The sequence below is a fragment of the Podarcis raffonei genome, chromosome 14, assembly GCF_027172205.1.
Source record: "Podarcis raffonei isolate rPodRaf1 chromosome 14, rPodRaf1.pri, whole genome shotgun sequence".
NCBI lineage: Eukaryota > Metazoa > Chordata > Lepidosauria > Squamata > Lacertidae > Podarcis > Podarcis raffonei.
The window spans coordinates 43,752,252-43,766,571 of record NC_070615.1 but is presented as its reverse complement, the minus strand read 5'-3'; positions in this window follow the sequence as shown (position 1 = coordinate 43,766,571).

The following is a 14,320-nucleotide window of genomic DNA, read 5'->3' as shown; positions in this document are numbered from 1 at the left end:
GCAGCGGAGGTTTAGGTTCGGAGTTTTCCTTCTCCTAGATGGGCTACCTTCCCAGGTTGATTGTCAGTGAAGGATGTCAGAGAAGTGCCCCTTGCTTCCCCTCGCTTCCCACTATGGCACATGCAGAAACCACCTTCTTGACCATTGGACCCACTCTTGGCCTCATCCGCTCAATCCACCAGAGCCTGGCTTCACATGCAGGAGAAGCCCTTAACTCACTAAGAGTTTGAGACCCATTGGCTCCCCTCCCCAGATTTAGCCAACCAGTCAAAGCCATTTCCCAGGGTGCGGCCACTGTCCCATGCTGACAGCTTCTAGGAGCCACAGGTGAGAGCTGAGTGCAGAGTGAGGCCCAAAGGTGGGCAGACTATCCCAGAAGGAGCACAATGTGCCACCTACCAGAGGTACCACCCCTCCCCATACACCCCACAAAATTTATATACCCCTTGATTATGTTGCTGTTGTTTAGTCATTTAGTCGTGTCCGACTCTTCGTGACCCCATGGACCAGAGCACGCCAGGCACTCCTGTCTTCCACTGCCTCCCGCAGTTTGGTCAAACTCATGCTGGTAGCTTCAAGAACACTGTCCAACCATCCCGTCCTCTGTCGTCCCCTTCTCCTTGGGCCCTCCATCTTTCCCAACATCAGTGTCTTTTCCAGGGCCCTTGATTATACATAGCCCTTTAAGCAGCTTACTAGAAACATTAAAATTACAAATGCAAGACAGCCTTGGCCAGGCACTAACAAAACTGGGCCTATCTCTGCTCAACAGGGACAGTGGAGGGTGTTGCTGAGGGTGGGATGAATCATTTTGCTGCTCCTTTGCTCTTCCACCAGCCAGATCCCTGGAGATCCGTCTCGCCTGGATGGATCGATAAGACACGGTTCGGCTCCATTATCCTCAATCTGCTCTCTCACGCTTCCGGTGTCTCTTGCAGCTGCTGGCAAGCTTGTCAAGATGCTATTGATCCATCGCTGAGTGACAGGAGCTCCTTCAGATTTACACGGCGGCAGCCGCTCGGCGGGCATGTGACAAGGAGGCCACCAATGAGGCAGGTGAGCAGAGGTATCACCCAGGGGGAGAGCATTCAAAGAAAAACACCCAGCACAACCCCAGAATCAGGTTTTTGTCTTTTGCCACTACCTAAGAATGAGATGTGGATGCGGGTGGTGCTGTGGGTAAAAGCCTCAGCGCCTAGGGCTTGCCGATTGAGAGGTCAGCGGTTCGAATCCCCGCGGCGGGGTGCACTCCCATTGTTCGGTCCCAGCGCCTGCCAACCTAGCAGTTCGAAAGCACCCCCGGGTGCAAGTAGATAAATAGGGACCGCTTACCAGCGGGAAGGTAAACGGCGTTCCGTGTGCTGCGCTGGCTCGCCAGATGCAGCTTGTCACGCTGGCCACGTGACCCGGAAGTGTCTCCGGACAGCGCTGGCCCCCGGCCTCTTGAGTGAGATGGGCGCACAACCCTAGAGTCTGTCAAGACTGGCCCGTACGAGCAGGGGTACCTTTACCTTTTTAAGAATGAGATGACTCTCTTACGGAGAAAAATGAGATGGTTGTTGTTTTTTTATCAGAAGAAAAATGAGTCCGATGGAGGTTTAAGGTATTGGGTATATTTAGCTGGGAGGAAAAAAAGCAGAGACATCACCTTGCCGACAAAGGTCCATATAGTCAAAGCTATGGTTTTCCCAGTAGTGATGTATGGAAGTTAGAGCTGGACCATAAAGAAGGCTGATCGCCGAAGAATTGATGCTTTTGAATTCTGGTGCTGGAGGAGACTCTTGAGAGTCCCATGGACTACAAGAAGATCAAACGTATCCATTCTGAAGGAAATCAGCCCTGAATGCTCACTGGAAGGACAGATCCTGAAGCTGAGGCTCCAATACTTTGGCCACCTCATGAGAAGAGAAGACTCCCTGGAAAAGACCCTGATGTTGGGAAATATGGAGGGCACAAGGAGAAGGGGACAACAGAGGACGAGATGGTTGGACAGTGTTCTCAAAGCTACTAACATGAGTTTGACCAAACTGCGGGAGGCAGTGGAAGACAGGAGTGCCTGGCGTGCTCTGGTCCATGGGGTCACAAAGAGTCAGTTTATTCCTTATAAGGAAGAGCTGCTTTGCTTTGCCCCCCCCCTTACATAAAGCATGGTGGCTCTTTGTTTTTGCCTTATATTTTCCGCTACCCGCTTGAAAGTTCTAATGAGAGAGATGGTCTTTTATCATCCTAATTAGACATGACCTTGCAAGGCCTTGGAGATGCATATATGGAGAAGATGAATGGATGCCTATGACAGCAAGACTGGGTGCTCAACCTTTAGATGACAAAGCAATACGGATGATCTTCCAGAAAAACAAAACTTGCGAGCCTGCCTGTTGGCGTCCTTCTTCTAAAAGCCCTCTGCCAGCTTCGGTGCAGATAGGAAAATGCTCCGTGTCACGAAATGGCAGGGCAACGGGGAGGAGAAAGAGAATCTCAGCAAAGGGGGCAGACGCCACTGAGAGCCGTCGGGGTAAGCCAGGGATCGGAAAGGAGAGGTTGGGGTTGCAGAAAGTACACACAGGATGACAGAGGATGCCGAGGGGAAGCTGCCTGACCAAGAGTTTCTCTTGGTCCACCCTGTAGTCTTCACACCATTTAAACATTTTGTTTCCCTGGCAGCGTGTGTGTTGCCCATGGGTGACAGTGTGCAGGAATCTCAACACAAGCATACAGGATACATGGCGAAGTATCATGAAGTACCATTCCCTTCTGGCGGTTCCCTCGCTGCGAGAAGTGAGGTTACAGGGAACCAGCAGAGGGCCTTCTCAGTAGAAGAAAAAGAAGAAGAGTTTGGATTTGATATCCCACTTTATCACTACCCAAAGGAGTCTCAAAGCGGCTCACAATCTCCTTTTCCCTTCCTCCCCCACAACAAACACTCTGTGAGGTGAGTGGGGCTGAGAGACTTCAAAGAAGTGTGACTGGCCCAAGGTCACCCAGCAGCTGCATGTGAAGGAGCGGAGACGTGAACCTGGTTCCCCAGATTACGAGTCTACTGCTCTTAACCACTACACCACACAGTAGTAATTATTAATATTATTATTATTATTTATTATTCATACCCCGCCCATCTGGCTGAGACTCCGCAGCCACTCTAGGTGGCTCCCAATCAAGTGTTAAAAACAATACAGCATTAAATATTAAAAACTTCCCTAAACAGGGCCGTCTTCAGATGTCTTTTAAAGATAGGATAGCTGCTTATTTCCTTCACATCTGAAGGGAGGGCGTTCCACAGGGTGGGCGCCACTACCGAGAAGGCCCTCTGTCTGGTTCCCTCTAACCTCACTTCTCGCAATGAAGGAACCGCCAGAAGGCCCTTGGCACAGGATCTCAGTGTCCGGGCTGAATGATGGGGGTGGAGACGCTCCTTCAGGTATACAGGACCGAGGCCGTTTAGGGCTTTAAAGGTCAGCACCAACACTTTGACATGTTTCACCTTTCACTTTCACCTGCCGTGTGAAACGCCCTCCCAGCAGATATCAAGGCAATAAGCAACTATTTTACGTTTAAAAGACATCTGAAGGCAGCCCTGTTTAGGGAAGTTTTTGATGTTTAATGCTGTGTTGTGTTTTTAATATTCGGTTGGGAGCCGTCCAGAGTGGCTGGGGAAACCCAGCAAGATGCGCAGGGTATAAATAATAAATTATTATTACTATTACTATTATTATTGGTGGGTTCCCATGAGGCAAGACACAGTGATAACAGCAAGAACCTTTATTGAAGTACATAACTGGGAAACGGACAAAGCAACTGCTTATATACATTCCTGAAGCCTGGGCCACTCCCACACCCAACGTGATTGGCTGTCTAAACTCCCAAGCTGCGAATCACGACTCAGAGTTCAAGGGCCAACGGCAGAGGCCAAAATCCTGAAATGTTCTGTGATTGGACATCATGTATCAAATCAGAACACAGGAGTTCAGAATCCTTAGTCCCGACTCAAGCTTAGGCAAACAAAGGCCACTGAATACATAACACATGGCCACCCAACCTCTGTTTGAAAACCTCAGAGGAAGGAGAGTCTACCACCTTCCAATAAGTCTGTTCCACTGTCAAATGTTCTCCTATAAAGAAAACATAAACAAATAACAAACACATTGCTGCTGCTGCTGCTTATTTTGTGGACGTTTGTAAAAACGTAAAAGCAATAAAATTACATTTATTTTAAAAAAGATTGGGTGGTAGGTAAGGTGTCCGGGTTGGCAAGGCTCTTGCACGTTTAATGGTTGTACAGAAGAGAGCATTTCAACCACCATCTTAAAAAATAATAATAGTGACTTTATTCCATTACGTTTGGCAATAAAATATTTCGCATTATAACTGTTAAAAAATCTGGAAGGACTGCTCTTCCTTGCAGCAGCTGCAGAACAGGCAGAAAGCTTCCTGTGCGGAGTTTGCCTGCCAACCGCATGCAGCTGTTAAAGGCAGAGGAGTTCTGCCAAGGTGGGCAGGCCAGGAGAGGTTGGCACCCTTTTCTGCTCTCAATTCCAGAAGTGCAGTTTTAGAGGGACAAAGAGGAGGGGAAGGAGGGAGACCTATCCAAACATGAAACACTTTGTCGAGGGAAGGAACAAATAGTTCAGCAGAGGCTCGTGAGGACGAACTCTGGTTATACGGGTATTATTTTTAGAAAGTTTCCAGAGGACAGCAGTCTCTTGCTGCAAAAACAAATACAGTGGTACCTCGCAAGACGAATGCCTCGCAAGACGGAAAACTCGCAAGACGAAAGGGTTTTTGTTTTTTTGAGTTGCTTCACAAGACGATTTTCCCTATGGGCTTGCTTCGCAAGACGGAAACGTCTTGCAAGTTTGTTTCCTTTTTCTTAAAACCGTTAATGCAGTTGCGACTTGACTTCGAGGAGCAACTCATAGCACGCGGTGTGGTAGCCTTTTTTGAGGTTTTTGAAGACTTCGGTGATTTTTGAAGCTTTTCCAAAACTTTTCCGAAACCGTGCTTCGCAAGACGAAAAAATCGCAAGACGAAAAAACTCGCGGAACGAATTAATTTCATCTTGCGAGGCACCACTGTAATCCCGTGGCAGCTTAAAGACTTAGGGCCCCTGCAGATGATCTTTATTACACATCCATGATTGTTTGCGCTCGTGATGTTGTCGGGGAGGTCACACGAGATCCCGCTTTCATTACCGTTTCCGTTTCAAGATATCCGGGGGCAGTCATACGTTGTTTCCTTTTAAATAATTTTTATTAAGTTTTACAATTTTATATTCAACACAATCATTATCATCACAAAAAGAATATATAAATCCCATTCTCCTCCACCTTCCCTCCCGTGACTTCCCTCAATTTCCACTTCTGGTTCTTTAAATATTTACTTCTCTTGCTTGTTTTATTCTACCCTAATTTTTTAATCATTTACAGTGGTACCTCAGGTTACAGACGCTTCAGGTTACATACGCTTCAGGTTACAGACTCCGCTAACCCAGAAATAGTACCTCAGGTTAAGAACTTTGCTTCAGGATGAGAACAGAAATCGTGTGGCGGCAGCATGGCAGCGGGAGACCCCATTAGCTAAAGTGGTACCTCAGGTTAAGAACAGTTTCAGGTTAAGAACGGACCTCCAGAACGAATTACCGTATTTTTCCGTCTATAAGACGCCCCCATGTATAAGAGGCCCCCTATTTTGGGGGACTCAGATTTAAGAAAATGGGAGGAGATGTATCCGTGTATAAGACGCCCCCTAATTTTTGACATTATTTTTAAGGGGAAAAACCTAGTCTTATACATGGAAAAATATGGTAAGTTCTTAACCCAAAGTGCCACTGTAGTTTGATATTGGTGTGATCTTATCGTTGTTGTACCATAACCTTTGGTATTACATCTTACCCTTCATTATTTTCTCATTGTTACATCTTAACTTTTATGCTTGTTTTCTTAATTGTAAGTGTTTACTCAAACCCTGCTAGTGAGTCCACTTCTTTACAACATTCCTGTAAATACAACATATACTTTTTAAAGTCTCTATTGTCCTTGTCTCTTAGTTTCCCAGTTAGTTTTGCCATTTCGGCGTACACCAGTTTTTCTTTCGTTGGTATTGTCTCGTCTTTCCACAGTCATACTTTGCTTCCAATCAGCCCTCTTGCAGCTGAAGCCCTGCGACTTTCCGTACTACAAATGCTTTTTTTTAATTGTGCTACATCTCCTCTGTACGGCAATGATGTTCGTTGCACCGTAGAAGCACTGCAGAAGAAACTAAAGCAGGATAAACCCACCATTAATGCAATATTATTGGGCCTTAAGAACATGCTGGAAAAGTCACCTGCAGCGCGGAACAACAGTCCCAAGGGACCCTAACCAATGTATTATGGGCTGTACGGAAGCTTATGCCCTAATATATTTGTTACTCTTTAAGATGCCACGGGGACTCTCGCCTTATTTTTAGAAAGGTTATTTCAGGTTATTCTGCCTTGAGATGGTCTAATTGCTTTAACATGCCTTCCTGGTGCTTTTCCAGATCCACAAATAGGCCTCCCACATTGCACTAACCTTTCTTTAAATACCCCACAGTCGATTCCAATGGAGGTTGCCAACTTCTTCCTTTGAAGAAGTTGCTGTGCTTTTCAACAGTGCATGTGTATAACAAAAGAAAGCACCTGAAACTTTTTCTACTATAGCAGCAAAGGGGAACCTGTGGCTTTCTGTGTGTTGCAGGACCAACTCCTGCCAGACCAAGCCAACAATCAAGAGATGGCAGGAATTGTACTCCAGCAACATCTGAAGAGCTGCAAGTTCCCCCATCCCTGTCTATAGAAACAAAGTTAAGAGGCAGAGCCGTCTTTCCCATACGGCTTAGTGGTTCATTGCGCCAGGGCGCCGGCCTCTCAGGGGCGCCCCGGTGAGTGAGGGAGCTGCATGGCTTTCCCGGTGGCCTCCACTTTCCCTGCACACCCGCGAGCTGCTCCCCGTCAAACATACGGCTGGTGGACATGCAGCTTGCCTCCCAAGCCCCCACAGGGATTGCTCTCCCGAAGCGGCTGGGGAGAGTTGCGCGCACACACACCCCATGGCTCCCCCCCCAACTATCTATGGTAATTTGGGGGTGCTGAGCAGATATTTACACCCCGGCGCCGCATCTGCTAAAGATGGCCCTGTTAAGAGGCGTGAGCAACTCACAACTTCCAATGTATTTATAATAATGTATTTATACCCTGCCCATCTGGATGAGTTTCCCCAGCCACTCTGGACAGCTCCCAATTGAGTGTTAAAAACAATACAGCATTAAATATTAAAAACTTCCCTAAACAGGGCTGCCTTCAGATGTCTTTTAAAGATAAGATAGCTACTTATTTCCTTCACATCTGAAGGGAGGGTGTTCCACAGGGCGGGTGCCACTACTGAGAAGGCCCTCTGTCTGGTTCCCTGTAACCTCACTTCTCGCAATGAGGGAACCGCCAGAAGGCCCTCGGCGCTGGATCTGTGTCCAGGCTGAACGATGGGGCTGGAGACGCTCCTTCAGGTATAGGGATGAGAGGGGAATTCAACTCAGGATGCATTTAAAGGCAAACCACCACAATTTTCACTTTCTGTGGGATAACCAGCTTCGTATAACCAACATGCTTAAGTCTACTGAAGCCCTTTTGCCTCAGCATCCCTCGTTTGCTCTTATTCATGGCAAAACTAATCCAGACCAACCCTCAGATGCTTGCAGATGCTCCCCTAATCATGGAAGCTCTCCCTTTCTCGTTCCCATGGGAAACTATGTATCCTTAGGCAGACCTACAGTCATGGTTTTTAACATTAAGGAAGGGTTAAGGAATGGTTTACATGGCGTATTTGGGCACACAAAGTCCCACTTTTAACCTTCGTAACGCGTTATTAAAATGAGACCCCAGAGAGCTCTGCAGAGCAACCAGCAAGCAGCAGCAGGGAGACAACATTTTGACCAAACACACACAAAACAAAGGTTAAAAAAAAAAGCCGCTCTAATTTACGAGTACACCCTGTGATGTTTTAGAACGACATTATCTAATATCGTCCTAATAACATTACACAGGTCAGTGTAGATACACCTCTTACTGCTCTCTAGGAAACACCTATGTTTTGTGTGTGAGAGCATCCTTAGAATTCTGGTCCATTGAGGAAGAGAAAGTTCGATTAAATCAGGCTCCTGTTTTTTGGCACAGCAAGTCTGAAATAATATAGTTTAGCCGGGAACAGCAAATGCATTGGGGGACTTTGGGAAATGGCTGAAACCTTATTTCTTTTCGTTTCTTTTTTTCCCCTTTTGGTCAGTGTCTAAAAAAAGAAAGGGGGTGAAATAAAACCCTTTTGAGCTAATAAAGTAATTTTAAAATGATGGATTTCTCTCTCTCTCTTCTGTTCCTTTCCTTACTGGGGCCTAATGCATTTTTAATGCTTCTTGATGTAGCTATTAAGTTTGTAATTGAAGGAATGGGGAAGGAAGACCTGTGTAAGTTGGACTAAACCAGCTGGAGACTTCAGCTGAGGAATGGACAGATCTCCCAATTTCTGGATTTTTCGATTTTAAACTCAGTTCTTCCCAGTTCAACATAATTTTGCTATTTATTTGTTGTTGTTGTTTGAAAACCTGCAATAAAAATTCACACACAGTTCCAATCAAATCAATGAGCAGCATTTTTATGCCCAGTTTTGTATGCCCATTGCACCTCGGTTGTCAAACGTTTCAGAAGTCAAATGGTCTTCTGGAACACATTACGTTCAACAACTGAGGTACCCCTGTATTTTTATTATTATCAATTTCTATTGATTTATTAGTTGGTTTGTTCCTTGTAGAGGATGTTTTGTGTTTAATGTTTGATGTTTCATTGTGCTTTTATATATGTTGTAAGCTGCCCAGAGTGGCAGGGGAAACCCAGCCAGATGGGTGGGATATAAAAAAATAAATAAATTAAGTGACCTCCCCAGGGTGCGAGCCTGGGCAGTGGGTACTGGGGTCCTGGGCTGCCCAGGCTTGCAGCAGGAAGAAGAGACACCTGTGACTCTTCGTTCTTGAAAGACCTACATTGGCTCCCAGTACGTTTCCAAGCACAACTCAAAGCGTTGGTGCTGACCTTTAAAGCCCTAAACGGCCTCGGCCCAGTAGACCTGAAGGAGCGTCTCCATCCCTAACATTCTGCCCGGACACTGAGGTCCAGTGCCGAGGGCCTTCTGGTGGTTCCCTCGCTGCAAGAAGCCAAGTTACAGGGAACCAGGCAGAGGGCCTTCTCAGTAGTGGCACCCGCCCTGTGGTCCGCCCTCCCACCAGATGTCAAAGAGAACAACAACTACCAGACTTTTAGAAGACATCTGAAGGCAGCCCTGCTTAGGGAAGCTTTTAATGTTTGATGCATTATTGTACAGTGGTACCTCGGGTTACAGACGCTTCATGTTACAGACTCTGCTAACCCAGTAATAGTACCTCAGGTTAAGAACTTTGCTTCAGGATGAGAACGGAAATCTCGCAGCGGCAGGCCCCGTTAGCTAAAGTGGTGCTTCAGGTTAAGAACGGACCTCCAGAATGAATTAAGTTCTTAACCTGAGGTACCACTGTATTTTAATATTTTGTTGGAAGCCGCCCAGAGTGGCTGGGGAAGCCCAGCCAGATGGGCAGGGTAGAAATAATAAATATATATTATTATTATTATTATTATTATTATTATTATTATTATTATTAGCTAGACTCATCTCTGCCTCTTGGCCCTCCTTCTCCCCTACTTCAGCTTCATCCTCTGCTTCCAGACTCTCCCTGCTCACTAAGTCCTGTTACCTCTTCAGTTTCCAACACCTCTTCCCAGTCTTCTCCCTCTTCTGCCTCTGACCACTCATGGTCGTCCCACCACCATTCCCCAGGACCTGAGCCTTCTTCCCTGGATGGTTGTCCAGCTGGTTCCTCCCAGAACGCCTCTGCGTCCAACCGGTCCAGGACAGCACCCTGTTCCCTGCTAGCATTGTCTCTCAAGAGCCCTCCCTCCTGCTTTGCAGCTTCTAGAGAACAAGAAAGAGTTGCTCTTTAGTCGCACCATCTGGTGGCTTCTGTTTCTGTGGGTGAAGGCCCCCCTCTGCTAAGAGTTCCATGGCCTCCGGTGACCAATGGCCCCATTGTAAAGGGGGAACAATAGCAATGGCCTCCACCCCTAGTCCCACCCAATCGCGTCCCGTCCCCGCTGCAACAATGACAACAAACAACTTGTGTTAGAGCAACAATGCATATTGTTGTATCCCACACTTCCTTTACGACAGCAAAGGGGGGGGGGGACAAAGCTGGAATCCTGGCAGTACAGAAGCCTTTGTCCACATCCACTGATAGGCCAGGGCTGAAAGCGGAGGAGTTGGGAGATGGGTCAGGAGCACCAATCACAGGCCTCGTTGTAAACTGGGTGGGTGGTGGCATTCAGTCACAGGTCTTGACACAAATCAGGTGGGTGGTGGCATGTGGCTATTTGCTATAGTTAAAACCTTTGTGGAGCAGTGGTAAAATTCAAATTACAGGGCACTTCCAAGGAGAGTCCTGCAAAAGCCAGTGTGGTGTAGTGGTTAAGAGCAGTTGACTTGTAATCCGGTGAACCAGGTTCGATTCCCCACTCCTCCACATGCAGCTGCTGGGTGACCTTGGGCTCGTCACACTTCTCTGAAGTCTCTCAGTCTCACTCACCTCACAGAGTCTTTGTTGTGGGGGAGAGAGGGAAAAGGAGATTGTTAGCTGCTTTGAGACTCCATAAAGATAAAGGTAAAGGGACCCCTGACCATTAGGTCCAGTCATGACCGCCTCTGGGGTTGCAGCGCTCATCTCACTTTATTGGCCGAGGGAGCTGGAGTACAGCTTCCGGGTTATGTGGCCAGCATGACTAAGCCACTTCTGGCCAACCAGAGCAGCGCATGGAAACGCCGTTTGCCTTCCCGCCGGAGCGGTACCTATTTAGGCTTTGACTGGCTGGCTAAGCCAGGTGAGGGGAACCAATGGGTCTCAAACCCTCAGTGAGTTAGGGACTACCCCTGCATGCAAAGACAGGCTGTGGTTGATTGAGTAGACAAGACCAATAGCGGGTCCAGTGGTCCAGAAGGTGGTTTCTGCACGTGCTGTAGAGGGAAGTGAGGGGCAGATGGGGCTCGTCCACCTGGGAAGGAAACCCATCTAGAAGGAAAACTCTGGTGCTAAAGGTCCATGGCCTTGAGGCTAAACTCATTCGTGAGAAAGGCTTGGGAGTAAACCCAATGGGAAAATCTGTACCCTCTGCCTTGTGGGACATCTTCGGGAGAAGAAAAGGCTCAGGAGTAAACCCTATACAAATCCAGAGTGGGGTTCCTAAGACAGTTGGGTGGTGCCCTGTACGCCTCCTTCCGGCAACTCCTTCAGCCAAGCTGGGGCCAAACGTCTTGCTCTGCTCAGGGATGCTGGGAGGGGGTGACTTCTGGGCAGCCCAGGACCCCCATACACACTGCCCAGGCTTGCACTCCGGGGAGGTCACTTTGGTGCTGCTAACACAGTGCTTTGACTTCACCCCCGAAAGCAAACTCCATTGTCTCTCGAGAAGAAGAGTTTGGATTTGATATCCCGCCTTTCACTCCCCTTCAGGAGTCTCAAAGCGGCTAACAATCTCCTTTCCCTTCCTCCCCCACAACAAACACTCTGTGAGTTGAGTGGGGCTGAGAGACTTCAGAGAAGTGTGACTAGCCCAAGGTCACCCAGCAGCTGCATGTGGAGGAGCGGAGACGCGAACCCGGTTCACCAGATTACGAGACTACCGCTCTTAACCACTACACCACACTGGCTCTCTGAGACAGAAAAATGCCTAAAATTCTATTTTTACCGCCAGGGAAGTGCAGGAGGTGGGTTTTCTTTTAAAAATATTCATTAAAAATTGCATTTTAATATTATCCTTTCTCAGTAAACATGTTTGCATGTAGTTTTGATTAATAAACAAGTTTTTTGCTGTCTGGCATACCTCTCAGGGTTACAGTGAGAATAAAAACGGGATGATGGCAGGTACAGTGCCATCAGCAGCTTGGTGGAAAAGTGGGATCTACGATTGTGATAGCTAGTTAGCAAATTAAGCCTACAATCCCAGCTCCACTCACCTGGAAGCCCCGTCAAATTCAATAGGACTTATTTCTGAGCAGACATGGTTAATACTGTTTCACAGTGTAATCTTCTATGGTACAATGTAGAGGGGCAAACATATGTCAACAGCACCCTCTAGTGGTGAATGATGGGAAAGTTTGGGTATCACTTTCTTATAAGGATCAGAAAATTTCCCAGACAATGGCCAACAAGTATGGGAAACTGTGTTGCAGCACCTGATGGGATGAATAGCACCTGTGAGTGGAGACACAATGTGCATTTTTATGTCTACTCAGGTGCAAGAAGTGTAGTGGCAAATTCAGAAGTACAGGGTCCCTTCACCCTCTGTGGGATAACCAGTCTTGTATAAGCAATATGCTTAAATCTAATTAATGCATGAAGGGGTTAAAACCATAAAGTAAGCTGTCCTGTCAGGCCTAGCTATGTTACTTCCCCTTATCTTGGGAGTAAATAGGTAATCAGATCTGTCTACCTGAGAAGCTCAGCATGTGAAGAGTTTTGGGCTGGTTGCTCCAGCTCTGCTGTACGGCTCTCACTTTTGAGTTCATATATCAATAATCTAGGAACATTTACCACTTTGTAACTAAACTAAGTTCTACTGCCTCTGCAATTTTTCTGAAGCACATGAACATGACCTTTGAAGGCTTTGCAAGTAAACCAATTTTTAACTTAACATATATGCCACATTTTTCCTGTGATGAGTGAGGAGGGAAACTTTGGAAAGAAACTGTGGGGACATTTTGGAACTCACTTTGAGGGTCACATTTTAAAGGACTAGCAGCCTATATTTTCACAATTTACTTTGCTGCATACTTTGTGACTTTAAATCTCTGCTGGGGTTCCCACACCAAAGACTACTTGCCACAAACTTGGATCTTGGCATCCAGTAATGTATTTTGCACCAATACTCTCACAGCCACAACTCCTCACAGCCACTCCTCCTTCTACAATTATACAATAATCTTATAACTATGCAATAATTATTATAATTGCAATGTATCCCTAATTATAATTATGCAATAGTTATAATTAGGGATACATTGCAATGATCGGTGGAGATCTCCATGTGTTGCCTTTCAGCTAGATGTATTATTTTCCATGTACATACATAGGCAAATAATTTGGAGTGCTCCAATATCTTATTTTGGGGTGGCTTAAGCTGTGTTTTCGCCGAAGAATTGATGCTTTTGAATTCTGGTGCTGGAGGAGACTCTTGAGAGTCCCATGGACTGCAAGAAGATCAAACCTCTTCATTCTTAAGGAAATCAGCCCTGAGTGCTCACTGGAAGGACAGATCCTGAAGCTGAGGCTCCAATACTTTGGCCACCTCATGAGAAGAGAAGACTCCCTGGAAAAGACCCTGATGTTGGGAAAGATTGAGGGCACAAGGAGAAGGGGATGACAGAGGACGAGATGGTTGGATAGTGTTCTCGAAGCTACAAACATGAGTTTGACCAAACTGTGGGAGGCAGTAGAAGACAGGAGTGCCTGGCGTGCTCTGGTCCATGGGGTCGAGTCGGACACGACTAAACAACTCAACAACAACAAAGCTGTGTTTTCCTTGAAGAATTTAAAATGATGCAAGTAATTCCAGCCTGAACATCTGTGGCACAAAGGTATTGAGGTTACCGGGGGGTGGGGTGGCTGCAGTTAAAAATGGATCATTTCACAAAAGCATCAAATGGAATTTCTTGCACTTGGCCCGGTATGCATTTATTACATTCACCAGGAAGACAACTTTGGCATCGTTAAGCCACTTTGAGTAGACAAAAATGCTTAAAAATAAGCACAAAGCCCCTTACTTCTCTTTTGAAGCTGTGCTGCTATGAATAAAAGATTAATAGGGATATGGTACCTAATTCGGAAGGCATTCGTCAAAATGATGTGATAGCACTCTTAAAGTACCTTCTACAACCCCTCTCCCAACTCTGTGAAAAAGGCAAATGACACTTAATTCCTTGCTTTAAGGGATAAATTCAGCATGGATAAGAACTAGCAACCAGGCGAGAAGGAACTAGGACCCATCTCCACTCTGCATTTAATCTGCTGGTTAGCCTGAACTTTCTATTGCAATCCTCCCAACGTGTTTTTTAACCGCACCAAAAAATGTGGGAAAATGATAAAACAATGGCAATAGTGTATGACATTTTAAGTTCCACCAGGAATTTGGGAATAAGTCAGGAGACAGTGGGCTGCTCCTGCTTACGCATTCATGGTGGTT